Below are 15,122 nucleotides of genomic sequence, written 5' to 3' on the forward strand. Positions count from 1 at the left end.
CTCTCTCTCTTCACACACTGTGTTTAATGTGTTCTCATGTGGAGCTGTAAGTCTGTGCTATGCTTTATCTGGTGTGCAAATGAAACATTGCATTACATAACCCCGACCTCAACTCCTCCAAAAACAGGGCTAAACATGTTCAGTTATCTTTGTGTTGCTGTAGTTTATAAATCCATAAGTGCGGTATATCGTTCCATCTGTTTTTGATTTGATTAATCGGTCACTTTTATATCTTGGACTTTTGGTCTAGTTGTTTTTGACAGATGCAGTCTCAGTAGCTCTTCTTTTTTTTTAAGTTAGACTTTTGTGCTTGTCCTATTTCGATAGGACAGCTGAAGAGAGACAGAAAATGCGGGCAGAGAGCGGGGGAAGACATGCAAGAACAGTCGCGGCTGGGAATCGAACCGGCGACCCCTGCAACAAGGGCTGTTTTCGAAAACGCCTACTAGACTAGCAGTACGTACTGATTTGGCCAAAATTCATTTAGTAGTAAGTAGTATGTGAAAAAGAGCAAAATCTGCAGTAAGCCAAAACTCCCTGGACGTCTACTGATTCAGGACAATTTCACAGTATGCATCAGACCAGTCTGCCTCGAGTACTGTTTCCCACAATGCACAGCGCTCGTTCTGCTTTTTCTTTTTATTCTTTTTTGACAAGAGGAACTCAGTTTTTAGGTGCTGTGATAATTATTAAATTCCATATAAACCACTTCTTAACTTTTTAAATAATGAGTGATGTTAAAGAAGCACTTTCTCCATCAGCTTGGCCGTTGTTTACTTCCGCTTTCCGAAACCGGAAATTCAGTGACGTCCAGCTCAGCATGCTACATAACAGATCCAACAGAACAGACTGACTACAAACTAAATTCAAACGCAGTTTGTAGTAGGCAGTAGGTACTACATTAGTAGGTAGTATGTATAAGGCCGTTTCGAAAACAGCCAAGGACTGCAGCCTCTGCATGTGGGGCACCCAGACTGCTAGGCCACCAGCGCCCCCAGTCTCAGCAGCTTTTAGATCAGGCATGTCCAAAGTACGGCCCAGGGGCCAATTGCGGCCCGAGGTCCCTTTATTTATGGCCCCAAGCTTCCATCCTAAATTGTGTTATTTATAGCAAAGAAATGAATCGCCATCTGAATCATCTGTACATTTGCAGTTTCTTTCAAGCGCACAAACAAAACTAAAGTACATCCAGAAACATCTCAAAAAGCTTCATATGGACTACCTGTCTAAAGCCGAAGCACTGGGAATTCTTCAAGACGGCAATAAAGAAGAAACACAAGAACTCTTAAAGCTGACAGGTTTTCAAATGATTGTTTTTATCATGATGAGAAAATGTTCTTGATGAACACTAAAAGTTCAGAAGACACAAAAGAGGACACAAGACAAGATCAAAATTATGAAAGTGTACAGAAAAGGCAAAAATTAGGTGCATAAAAAATGTTCAGAACTCAGGAAAATAATTATTTTGTTCTGAAAATGTTGTCTGCTGGTCAGAACAGTCTTTAAAAACAACATGAAAAAGAAGTGTGATGAAATCCAGATTGTGATCCTGCCATAGGAAAATAATGAGACAATATTTTTTCCCACATTACCCGACCCTAATGAAAAACATTTTCCACAAGAAGCTAATCTTGATAATCTTTACATGGTACTTCCTAGTTACTGTTTTATTGAGAAAACATTTAAAATAATTGTTATTAAATAAATATTTCATATATAACTTTTAGGATTCCTAAGTCTCAGTAGGAGCCACCGGCCCTGAGGTATTCTGACAACATCATATGTGGCCCTCTTTGAAAAAAGTTTGGACACCCCTGTTTTAAATCATGAGTAGGGCTGTCGCAATATCATATTTCACCTCACAATTACTTGAGCCAAAAAAAAGCACCATGGAAAACAAAGAAAAAACATTATCAGTCATATTACACCTGTCTGTCCCCTCCGCCCGGCTCACCACTATGGGGAGCCGAGCATTCAGCCGCTCTGCTCCTCGTCTCTGGAACTCATTACCACCTCAACTCAGAAACACAGATTCTTTCCCCCATTTCAAATCACAACTCAAAACATATCTGTTCAAAACCGCTTACTCCGTCTGACTCCAATTGCACTGTCATTTTGTTATTGATTCTATTTTTTCTTACCACTTTGTTAGTTTATATTGTTTTCATTTTCATTTTCATTTTGTTTCCTTTAATGTAAATTTGTGTATGTATATATATATATATGTGTGTGCAGTGTCCTTGAGTGCCGAGAAAGGCGCCTTTAAATAAAATGTATTATTATTTTTATTGTTATTATTATTATTATTATTATTATTATTATTATTATTATTATTAATAATGAAAGCCAAGACAAGCAACCAACCTTTTACTTCATAAACTTTAATAATAAACACACTGAGGTACTGTAGGGTTTTGGGTGCCCCTACCAACTAGATGGAAACTGATGGCAGAAGAGTGTAGAGCCGGATGGTGAAATGAGACAACAGGTTCCAGAGCTTGAGTATTTCTTTTTACTGAAGTCCACCACGAGTACAAAGAGTCTCACACAACATGAAGCAGATCCCTGGGAGACAAAGGAGGTCCACAGGTGTAGCTGATGACATAATTACAGCAGCAGCCAAGCAGAGGAGACGCAACCTGACCCCACCTTCTCACACACACACGGGGTGCATCTTAAAGCTTTAAACTTCAGTCTCCTCACTCCTCGCTCCTCGCTCCTCGGCCGAACCGGAAGTACTTACTGACGCGCCATTTTAACTTTCGTCCCGAAGCTCTAAATGCTGCTGGAGGAGAGAGGAGCGAGGAGACTGATCCGAGGAGGAATAATTGAGGAAACACGAGAGCAGACTTTGCGGAAGTATTTTCTCTGACAGACACGCCCCCTTATCGAATATCACTCACTGATTGGACGCTGCAGCGGCTGGGACTTAACCGAAACTTAACATCAGCTGAGTTTAATAACAGAGAAAAGACGGACCTTAAAACAGTCACTAAGGGTGCCCTGAAACAGATCATAAACATACGTTGGTTTCTAAACAGTCTGTGTGTGATGAGCTGAGATTAAAAAGTGTTTGATGTGAGTTTTAAAAACAATATTCTGATCGCAAAATCATAAATTCAATATAACAGAGGATGGATTATGTTATATCTGATTGTTTTTGTCAGATTCACTGTCTAATGAAATAGAGTAATAGAGTCTAATATCATTGATAGAATAGATATTCATGGTCAGTTATTCCTCCTGTTAGTTTCCCCATTTGTTCTCGTTTTCTTCATGAAGAGAAGTCTGACAGTAAAGTTTGTCTGTTAGTAAAAACACTTGTTATATTTCCTGCCAGGTTAATAAAGTTTCATGAGGCTGATCATTAATGAGCACGGGGTTTTGCAAGAATTGCATGGTTTATATTTTCACATAAAGTAATAAATAATTTAATAATGAGGCATTTTAAAAGTGAATCGATCCGTGATGCTTCAGGACAGAATAAACAGAGAGCAGATTCTCTTTATCTTCAGGTGTGTGTTAAACAGGTAAACACAGAGACAGAGCTCTGTTACTGTTTATATTGATCAGTGTTATTACAGTGAACATGTGTGCAGACATAAACAGCTGTTAAAGCCGTCATCACAAACCGACGTCGCTTCACGAGACGCTCCGGAGGAGAGGACGTCTCATTTCTCTAAATACAAATCTCCTCTCTCCTCTGGTTTCATTTCCTCACATCTCTGGTGGGCGGGATTAAGACGCGAGGAAGAGACGCGAGGGAGCGACGCGAGAATGGACGTTTAGAGCTTTGAGAAGCACCCACGCACACTGCTGAAGCTCACTTGGCCTTTTCTAACCCTCAGTCTCCTCCCACACCAGTGTAATCACAGTGACACTTCCCCCTGACTTTAAAACATATATTTACAATTAAACAATATTTACAATTAACAAACACAATGCAAATGATTGAAATACTAATACAGATTAAAGCAAATACCTAATAAACTGAAGAAATATCCCATAAGCTAAACTTAACAAAATATCCCCTCTACCCTCTACCCTCTCTCCCCTCTCTGCCCTGATCCCTCAACTCAGCCTAACAATATTCAACTGCTGGAGTCCTGTGGCTGCATCCTCATGTGTGCACCCATGAAAACACTGGCTGTGCTCATCATGCTGGATCAGAGATGCAGCCAGAACACAACGGAGCGGATCCAGTGGAAGTTAACACATTGACTAGAATAGAAACCTATCAGATCCGGTGCCGTGACGGATCGGAGACGAACTGGACATGGATCTGGTGGAATTTCGCTGTTACGAGACCCAGGTGAAAATGATTAGGTCAATCTAACTTAAAGAATCACACACAGGAAGTAGAACTCGATATGGACAGGGACAAAATGCTTACACAACAAAACAAGAGATGACAACAGAAGAAGAAAAAAAGGGAAATACAAACTGAACTGGATAACTCAGGACAGAGGTACCAATATAAGATTGACTTTCCAAAGAAGGCAGCAGAGAATACACACTGATCATTTTCTGCCCTTTGATTTCGAGCACCCTGCTCCATTTTCAATCACTCTATGTAATGAAAGAGAAACAATGTATTGACATCTATCTCAGTCTGAAGAAACTGGAGGGCTGTCTGATAAAGGCTTTTCAAACCTGATGAAATCACATGCACATCCTTCTCATTAGACAGATAAGCTGAGGTTTGAATGGTTCATAAAAACAATCCAAATATCTAGGGATGATGATGCCTTCAGGGGTTTTTATTGAGAATGATGGTACAGTTATCCTGCTGTAGTTTGAGTTAGAAGGAGTATGAACCTTTCTATTAAATAAACCTGCAATAACTCTAAGAATCCATGTTAAGACTTAATTTTTCAACATTTCTCATGGTTCTGTTAGTTGTCCCCTCCAGGAATCACCATCTTAACAAGGCCGTCTCTGAATATGACCAAGAGCGGTTCACAGTTTCTTGGTAAATCTTGGGCCATGTAGGGCCACAGGGGTCTGCCAGTATGAGGTACTGTGGTAACTGCCTTGAGCCAGCAGGTCCCAATATAACCAGGATGAAAGCTGGGTCCTCAGTCTTGGCACAAAGTCAAACACTTTTGCAACCAGTGCTGGTCTCTGCCAGGGTTCTCCCTTGTCATGAATCTGTTTGTAATATTCGGGGACAGGAACTCCAGGCGCGACCTGGGGGAAGGAAATCAGTCATTTTGGGGACCTGAGAATAGCAGCCCTGATTCTGTGGAGGTTGTCTCTTGGATTCATTAAACTGTGACCTCCAGCCAGCACAGTTTGCAACCAAGTGTGAAATCGGGAGGAGAGTAATCCCAGTCGTGTCTGAGGCCAGGGTTGTTTTCTGGAAGATGTTGGAGTCTTTGCTTTGGGAGATACAGTGAAGGAGTTCTAGCATCTCCGGGGTCAAAACGGATCCTGGGATCAGCAGACAGTTAGGATCAACACAGGGAATCTACTGAACTATAGTGGTGACCAGGGTGCCAGACAGCAGAGCTCACTTTTTACCACATAATCTGTGTTCAATCTGACCTGCTCAGCTTCGCTTAGTGGCCAAGAATGAATGAGGAGCAGATTCCATTAGCTGTAAGTAACCCCTGATGGCTGGATGAGCTCAGCCTTGGTAAGAGACCCCTGGGCAGATCCAGAAGCTGCTGGATGGATCACATACGGTATGTCAACTTACACTTTTTGATCCTCCAGGGGGAGATGGACACACTATTGAGGAGAGAGATGTCTGGACAATCTGTCATTGCTACTCATCTTTGGATGAATGTATGAGTTGAAGAATGGATGACTGGACATTTATTTTAGTTATGTATAATAACTGAGCAAATGCAAGAGTGGTTTCAATTTCAGCTACATTTTAGTGTCCTGGTCAAGTCCCCTATTTCATTGTTAATCTTCATAGACACTTTTTAATTTAACAACAAATTAAAACCCCATAGACGGTTTTTAATTTTTTGTTCACATATTCATTGCATGTTTAACCCAGAATCCCCTGCTGATATATTTCTGTCTCTGATTCTTTGAAGAACAAAAGAAACATTTTAACGGGCCAAGCAGCAATTTGCACAAGGTGTTCAACAGACCGCTCAACAAGAACGCTCTGGACTGGAGGCTAAATAAAGTACAGGTGAGAAGAAGTGCCCCTCATTAATTTTTGCCACAGTGCTACTGAACATATTATTTTTTATCACTCGGTGTTCCTATTATTTTTCATTGTTTTTCATGGATTACACAGCTTTTTATCTCCTCTTCAAATTTGTAAGAAAAAAACAAACTTTAAATGGCGGTGGACCGTGACTGTGTTCAAATACGGATGTTGTTCTTTCCCTCTCCTCCCATCGTAGAACATAAAGCCAAAATATGGTCATGTCAGGCCGTGATATATTTCACTGATGATTTTTTTTGGAGCCGAGGCATGTGATCGTGCTGGTGGACACTTAACGGGCCAAAATAATGTCACAGATCGGATCATAGAGACGTCATGTGTTAGTGTTTCTTTTACTGTTCCTCTTCTGTCTGAGAATCTGCTAAAGGAAGCTGCAGGAGCTTCATGTGTCAACAGAGCTGTCAGTGTTGACATCATATCCCCTGTTTTTAGCATCAAATAATAAGTGTGAAGTAAAGTTTTCTAAAAGATTAAAGCTTGTCCATAAACCAGCACAAGAAAAGTTTACTTTTTTAGTTTGACCCATACTGCAGTCAGTCACCAGGGGGAGCTCTAAATGTTTAGGCTTCTCTTTCAGGGAGGGGTTGTGTCGTCCAACTTCTTATGCACTCTAAGGTTAAGACCAATGTCCTTATCTTTCTAAAAACAGATGTCTGTGGTGAATCAGTATTTTTTTCATCCATCTTTTGTTCTCTCTGTGCACCTTTGTTTTGGTTTCCTCTGTGTTTTTTTCTTCCAGATGCTGGGCTGGAGCTCCCAACAGTGACACTTGGTTCTCATCAACAATCACCTGCTGCAATACCTAAACCCTGACTCTTCTCCTAGTTGCTGATTTCCGCCAACAATGCGTTAGAGTTGTCTTCTATTTGAAGCCTTTCAAGTTAGTGCTTTTGATTTTGTACTTGTTTTCTCCCTGTGACTTACCCTTTTGTGTTTCTATCTACTTCCAGTACATCCAGCATTACATCGGACTTCCACCAGATCCTAGCCAGTCTGTCTCCGATCCGCTGTGGTCCGGCTCCATGCTCTCTCCGAGCAGGACCGCCGGACAGATGGAGTCATGTGACTGAGGTTTTCCCGCAGTAATCACTGAATCAAGGATTCTCCTCCTCCTCTCCTCATCCATGTTGTCTTTCTGGTCCTCTGAAAACCTCTGACCTGTTGACTCCAGGCCTGGCTCCGCTCATCATGACGGTTTGTTGTTGTAGTTAAGTGAAATACGATCTGGTGATAACACAGAGTGTTTTATTCTGAAAATTAACCAGATGTTTTCATTTTGTTTTGGTGCCTGACTTCCTGTCCCACTCCATCTGCTCTGTGGAGATTGATGCGTCATGCTCCGGCATCGAGCAAGAAGAGAAGTCTTGTGTATCTGATCCAACCTGCCTCTCAGCACCTAAGCCAATCAGCTCCCCTCCCAGTCCTACCAGTGCCTTTGGGTCCAGTTAAAGAGTGTCCAAACAGCGTAACAATGTTATTGCTGAGGAGGTAAGGATACTCATTCCCCCCAAAACTGACAGAAACAATGATATGTCATTTGTTCACATTGTGTAGGTAAGTGAACATGGCTCTGCAAATAAAAACCAACACAGCTGGTGAAGGGATGCTGTCACATGGATGCAGATGATGTAGCTAACATCTACTAAAACAAAACAGGAAGAGGCGATTGAGTTTGCTTCTGGTTTGGGATCAATATTTGTCTCTAAAGATAATAATTCATGCTTTGTGTGCCCTCTAAAGTTACTCTTTGACGGTTAGTGTTGTTGATTTCTGTGCTGGTCTCCTTGTTTAGTTGGTAGCTCCATTTAACTGTATCTCTAAAACTATCTGTAATGTCTCGATAGTGTTATCAGAATGAAGAACTCTCCTGAGTTGATTCTATCAGTGAATGTTTGAACCCCATAGCCTGAAGATTTACGTACATTACTCCATCCTCTGTTTGACATCCACACAGGCACAAATGAGTACAGAAATGTTTTCTGTAGTGAACAAAGCTCTGATGTCAAGATGGGACTCTTAAGATTTAGTTAAGTCCACCCACACCAAAGAGTCATGAAGCAGAGGGAGAGTCATACCAACCCAAAGAAGAGTTTGAGCTTCTCTGAGTTAAACATATGTTTCAAAACCTTTTAGTAATAACATCAAGTTTCATCCTACCTTTCCAGGCTTTAAACACAGACCTGGCTTTTGTGAACTTCTGTGATTACTATCATTATTTCAAAGAACAGCTGGTGACGCACGACAATCAGCCCTGTCATGCTGCTCCGAGGGTATACCTAGTGGGGCTCAGTGAGTCACAGTATAGGCCCTCTGGTGCAGCTCCGTGTTCAGGCCTGCTAAGCCTGTGGGTGAGTCACCCAGTGAATCATCTGAAATACAAAAATCTTGGCAGAACTCATTCGCTTGCTTTATTATTTGATTGCAATTGAGTCAAGAAATGTGCCTGCAAACATTTCATACCCTGTCACATGACCGGGGTAGTGTGGAGTCAGAATTTAAGGTTGTTTCTGTTAAAAGATAATTCAGATTTTTTCCTCGTCTACATCAATCGGCAGCACAGCGGCAGTGACTTTGATCCCGTACTATGTGATGCTTCGTTTTTTTCTTCCCAATCTTCTGACGAACAGAAAACACACGGACCTCCACCGAGCAAAGAACAAAAGACAGCACCCAGAGAGAGCTTGTTTGTCTTTCTGAGAACCTGCTCTCTGCAGGGAGAAAACACAGTACTGCAGCCGCTTTTATCTCTGTGTTCTGTTAGTTCAAATAGTGAAGGACATGTTTGGTTTTAATCACAATTAACTGTGACTTCTCACTGATTATTACTCTCAACAGAAACAGTTACCCAAATGACCCTCAGGCAGTCTCCTGACAACCAGAACAGAGCCTCGAATCCTGGGCCCCATGAATGACAGAATATCACACACCACAACCCAACCAGCTCAGTTTGTATAACCACACCTCCTTTAAATAAATGACCAATGAAAAGCTCTGAATAACTGTAGCTTTGTGTTACATCAAAGTGACTGTGTTCAAAGTCGATGAAATACCTTACAATGTGGACCAAGAAGTTTAAACTCTATGACCCGTTTAAATGAAACAATAAAGGATGAACTAAGCTGTGTCATTTATTCATAGTCTTCACGTGACGTCACACACTTATGGAACGCACCCCCTGGAGGGCAAAAAGAGGCTTTCCACATGCTGCACACAGCGGGACACCATCCATGTAAGACACATTATTAACTATTAGAAATACTCTGTTGAGATGAGGTGGAGGAGGCACAGCACTCAAAGAAATCATTTGTTGGGTGAACGTAATAAAATTATAGAAAGAATTTCCACCTAAATAAAATGCTTTCATTTAGTGAGACACAATTTTGTTGAACAAACTAACTGTAAATATGTTGAGTGAACATACAGTATTGAAGCTACCATTACTTATTGGCAATGTTTGGGTTCAACTTAATTTTGAATGGTACAATAACACTGATTAATCATGCTGACTGAACTAAACTAAAGTAAGTTCAATCCATCCATCATCTTGACCACTTATCACCTTCAGGGTTACAGGGAGCTGACTTTGGGTGGAAGGCAGACAACTATTTACACACACACACACCTACGGGCAATTTAAAGAGACCAGTTAACCTGGTGAGCATGTTTTTAGACTGCAAGGAAGCCGGAGTGCCTGGAGAGAACCCACGCATGCACAAGGAGAACACGCAAACTCAACACAGAAAGGCACCTGACTTGAACCTGGAACCTTCTGACTTTGAGGCAACAGCGCTACCCTCTGCACTGCAGTCCGCATGTTCAATCATCAGAAATGATTCAAACTGTGAGACAAACCTTTGTATCATGTGAAAATAAACTCTAAAATAGTAATTATTGAGAAAATAAGACATTTTTGACATATCAAGAATGTTTACATTTAGCAGTTTAAATGTGCCGACTTAGTTTAGCCCAGTGGGTGTCAAGTTTGGAAGAAGACCACAAAACAGACTGGGTTTGTTGGAATAGAACTCTATTCCCCAGAGAAGGCAAACAATGACAAACACAAAGTATGGATCTTGACTTGGTAACCTTTAAAATAAGTGCTTACTGATTAATACATTTCTCCACCATAGATGTTGTACGTTACTGCCCCCTCTGTTCTGGAGAGGTATTGCAGATGGGATTCCTACCTAAACCCTTTAGGTTGTGTTGACATAAAGGAAACTTGTAGTTTTAAGGATTTTGCATTTTGTTTTAAAACTACATTATTTAAAAGTGTTTAACCACTAAACAGGAATTAATATAATAGAAGCTACATGTTATACTTGTGTTGATAAAACAGACACCCATGTTGCTTTTTCTGAGTGAGGGGTAATGGCCATGTAAGTGGAACAGGACTCATCAGTGATGGTTTTGCGCTGAAATCACAACAACATGCATCAGAATATATCCTGTGAACAGTAACAGAAGTCTAAGGTAAAAGAAGGAACATTGAACTTGCTTTGAGCATTCTTTGTATGTCGGCTTAGACATGGCGTCTATTCAGTGCCTGCAGCTTGTACAGAATGCGGCAGCTCGCCTCCTGACAGGCAGGAAAAAGAGGGAGCACATCACACCTGTGCTGTGTGCTCTCCACTGGCTCCCAGTCCGTCACAGGATTGATTTTAAAGTTGCACTTTTAACATACAAGGCCCTAAATGGATTGGCACCATCCTACTTGGCTGATCTTCTCCATGCTCACAACCCAACCCGAGCACTGAGGTCAACAAACCAGCTGCTCCTGGATGTGCCTAAAAGTCGCCTTAAAACCCGGGGAGACCGAGCCTTTGCAGCAGCGGCCCCGGAGCTCTGGAATGGCTTGCCACTCCAATTAAGATCGGCCCCAACTGTTGAATGTTTTAAATCTTTGTTGAAGACCCATCTCTTCTCTTTGGCCTTCTACCCGTGAAGAGGACATTAATATCCTGTTATGTTGTTGTTTATTGTTGTCTTCATGTAATTTTTACTTTTTACCTTGTAAAGCACTTTGGCCAACACTGGTTGTTTTTAAATGTGCTATATAAATAAAGTTGACTTGACTTGACTTGACTTGGACATTTAACCTGCTCAGTTCACACTCAGGCACTCCTTCAGATGTCACGTGGGATTCGTGTTAGCACAGAGTTCAGTCTGAGAAACATCTTGGTCAACAGATTCTGATGTTGTAGCATGAAGCTACTGATCCTTGTTCTAATTCCATCACAGTATTGCACAACTAGCGCTACTTGAGCATTAAAATATGCTCCCTGATACTGACATATTTCTTAGCCACTTTAGGCTTTCAGCTGTATTACGTACAAAAAACGTTAACAAAAAAGCATGTTCTTTATGGGACTCCTGATCCAGCTTCAGACAGTCTGAACTATCTTCCAGTGGTGAGGAAGTGTCTTCACTCAGAGCCCTGAAATAATCATTTTATAAACAGCTGTCATAATAAAGACTGTTTCACTCACTCAGAGTTAAAGTGGTCTGTCCAGAGTTCAAACACTGATACTCTTGTGAAAGACAAGTGTGTCATGTTTTCTGGGTTAACTGAAACATAGGGATGCTTCATAATGAGACAGACCTCTGAACTGAGTCGTCTTCAAATGCGCTCCTTTCATACCACTTATATGTTTTTTGATTTAACACGTTTGATCAGGAACTGACTTTCAGTTTGCAGATAATGGCAACCGGCCAAAATGTAATCTCCCAGTCCCTCTACATATGTGTTCTGTGAAGTCACATCACTGCCTGTCCGGTCAACAAAATCCCCCCCATCTTCCCCTGCTCCTGCTGTGTTAGCTGCTTATAAATGCAATACCTGGCCTGAGAGTGATCCAGAAGGAAAGATCGTAAGGATGTGATCGATGGAAATAAAGAAACATAATGATACAAAATCAAGAAATACATTTTAAAACATCCAAATGGTTTGTTCTGCTGAAACCAAAATACAAGTTCATAAGAGTACATAATCTTCAAAGACATCAACGACTGAAACGTAACATTATGTACATAATGACTATCATAGAACAGCTTTTTGTAGTGAGTTAACTTCTGTGGTCATCCTGAGACACTCGACACAGAGTAATAATCATCATCACAGACACATCCATTAAACTGAAGGGTGTTCTTTATCCAGTCACTGAGGATGAGAGGAGAAAATTTCTTCATTTGATTCATCCTGACCCATTAACATCACTAGAACTGTGTAAGTTTGTGTGTGTGTGGACGCGTGTGTGTGTAGCCCACAGCAGTGTGTGCAGCATCTGGAACTCCCTTTTTTAATTGCTGTGTCCTCTTGTCTGTGAACTTTCACATCCCAGAATACCAGTGCTGCATTATAAGTCCACTTCAGCTCACATTAATACTGAATCAAACAGCAGAGTCCAACACGCCGAGCAGAGGAAACACGGGCAAGGTGTTGACCCGAGGACGAGTTAGGTTTAAATGTCTTTAAAAGGGTTTCTTTTCTACTGCTGCTGAATACAATGATTTGTAAATTTGAATCATTTATACAGAGTGCACAAACACCTTTACAAGAGGTTAACATCCCACAGACTTTTCAGAATGCTGAGGTTGTACCACAAACAGGACTGGAGTATTTAGGAGTTTTCTAAGGTGCAGCTTAAAGCTGGGGTTGGCAGTCTCGGAAAACTAGCATGAATTTGAATGTAGCATTTCCTCATGACTCCGTCTAACCCCTCCCCTCCTCCCTCAGAGCGCCTCCAAAACGCGCCCCCCGCTCAAATGCACGAGCGCCGCTGACTTGCGACCATATGATGGTGACTGATTCAAAACCGGTCCTCACCAAAACATTCTCATAGTGAAAGTTAAAAACACAAACAAACATGGCTGCTGTTAGTACTCACAACTGTCATTCTAGCATTATCCAGTTGTACTGGTGACACAATATCAGGAGAAAAATTATAACACATATATAATACTGTAACAACTCTACTGTTTGTTAAACCTGTTCAGTGTAGATGTTCTTAATTCCTACAGTGTTGACGGTCAGTGAAGGCATCAGGAGAGGTGTAGAGTGTGTGAGCAGGAGAGAGGAGAGACAAGAGGAGAAGTTCTTCATTCATTCAAACATTGATTGTTGTTTTGTTGGTTGTCGGGATCACGGCCGACAGTGACCGGTTATTAAAGATCAACATGTTCACGAATCGGCTCGTCATCACTACAGCATCAGACGGACGTTACAATACATCTACATTTCTGTAGGACTTACTAAATATCATTTATTCTTCTGCTTGTCAGAGCCCCCGTGGTGAGAGCTTTTTAGACTCTGATCCGGACTACAGTCCTGAGCAAAGCACCTCATCTGGTCAGAGGGGACAGGCCCAAGGTCGAGCGAGAGGGGCAGTCAGTAGAGGCAGGGGAAGCAGAGGCAGGAGACGGGGACGAGGAAATGTACGCGCAGGAGGCGGGCAGAACGGCAGGACGGGATTTGAATGGTTTAAAATTTTGGCACCCAAAAACGGTGATTGGTTGGTGTTTTCCCAGGTTTACTCCGGCTGTAGATAGCAGCTTTTCTTCCTTCTTTTTTAAGAACACATTATGTATTGATTGCCATCAGAACATAGAGATCATTTTAAACAGTATAACAAAAAGTGTATCTAAATCTGACTACCAACCCCAGCTTTAAAGAGCGTTTATTCATTTCCAGGCTTCATATTGTCCTCTGATAGCTCTGTCACAGCTGATAGCTCATTGTGGTCTCTTTTAAAAGCCTCTGTTTTACTCTGACCCCTTCAACCCAGCATTCCAAGACAGAGCACTCCGAAAGCATCCTCCACTGTTGCCATGCTGCATAGTCATCACCATGAGTTAACCATGTTGACCATTTTTGAGTCATTTTTAATGTGGCCTTGTATACAATAGAATTTATGATCATGTTTGGGATCATTTTTTCAGCACATTTTCTGCAGCTGGACTGATTATGACCCTGTTGCGCTTCCAGCTGACACCTGACACATGCTCATTATTATCCATAAGAACGAGTAGACAGAAAACTGGACACTGAGTATGAAATATTTGTCTGTTCAGTTCTATTTTTGCAGCAAACACACAATTAGTAGTATGAGCCTTCACTTTATAAGACCATGTCTGCTGAGAATATTTTTATGAGCCCGATCGTTGGTTTTCAGCATGTTAAACATGTTACCCATATTCAATACTGTCAGTTATATGCGCTTTGTTGCTGTGGGAAATATAATTTAGGGACAAAACATCGTATTTGGCATTGTTTTTGACATAAGAAAACTATTTTTTTTAAATTGAGTAATCAATAATTGATCATTAACATTTCAAAAGATCGATCACAGAGAATACTTAAAATTGACATCGTTAATTTTGACCTACTATTTCAGCATGCTAGGCCAACAAACACACAATACATACATAGATTCTGATTTGAAAAACTGTATAATTATTAAACAAAAAATACAAACATGTTCAATTAAGCAATTTAAATGTTGACTATGTAGACACAGGTGTGTCAAGTCAAAATTAGATTATATCAAACTATTGACAATATTTCACACAAATAACATGTGGTTTTGAACGGCGTTTTTTCCATCTCTCTCTCTTCCTGTGTTTCTCTATTAAAAATGACAAATTTGGAAACATGGCCATATGTTCTGGACCTCAAATCTCATCTGAAAATTTTGCAAAGGGACCAAAAACAATCCCCAGCTGCAAAGAGCAGAGCAGGAAGTTTCTGTTCATTTACCTTTATTCTGCTCTTTTAAGGAGATTCACCAATCTGTGATGTCATTAGTTGAGCAAATCTCGTGTCCCTCCTGTTTAATTCTCACGTGATTTAATTTGATCAAGCTGTTCACAGCAGCATGCAGTCTCATCCGACACAAATTCACCTCACAATCTGAAAGTTTGCCCACATTTAGTC

General features: G+C 41.0%; 2 long non-coding RNA genes across 2 annotated transcripts; both read left to right on the forward strand.

The window, feature by feature from the left end:
* Positions 1 to 5,320: 5,320 nt before the first annotated feature.
* Positions 5,321 to 7,179, forward strand: LOC117817826. Its single transcript, XR_004632226.1, has 4 exons — positions 5,321 to 5,687; positions 6,051 to 6,151; positions 6,930 to 7,038; positions 7,141 to 7,179. It is a non-coding gene; the product is annotated as an uncharacterized LOC117817826 (long non-coding RNA).
* A 304-nt stretch (positions 7,180 to 7,483) lies between these two features.
* On the forward strand, positions 7,484 to 9,308 carry LOC117817811. Its single transcript, XR_004632222.1, has 2 exons — positions 7,484 to 7,678; positions 9,026 to 9,308. It is a non-coding gene; the product is annotated as an uncharacterized LOC117817811 (long non-coding RNA).
* The last annotated feature ends 5,814 nt before the right edge of the window (positions 9,309 to 15,122 follow it).

Source organism: Notolabrus celidotus, chromosome 8 (assembly GCF_009762535.1).
Source record: "Notolabrus celidotus isolate fNotCel1 chromosome 8, fNotCel1.pri, whole genome shotgun sequence".
In the NCBI taxonomy this organism is placed as follows: Eukaryota; Metazoa; Chordata; class Actinopteri; order Labriformes; family Labridae; genus Notolabrus; species Notolabrus celidotus.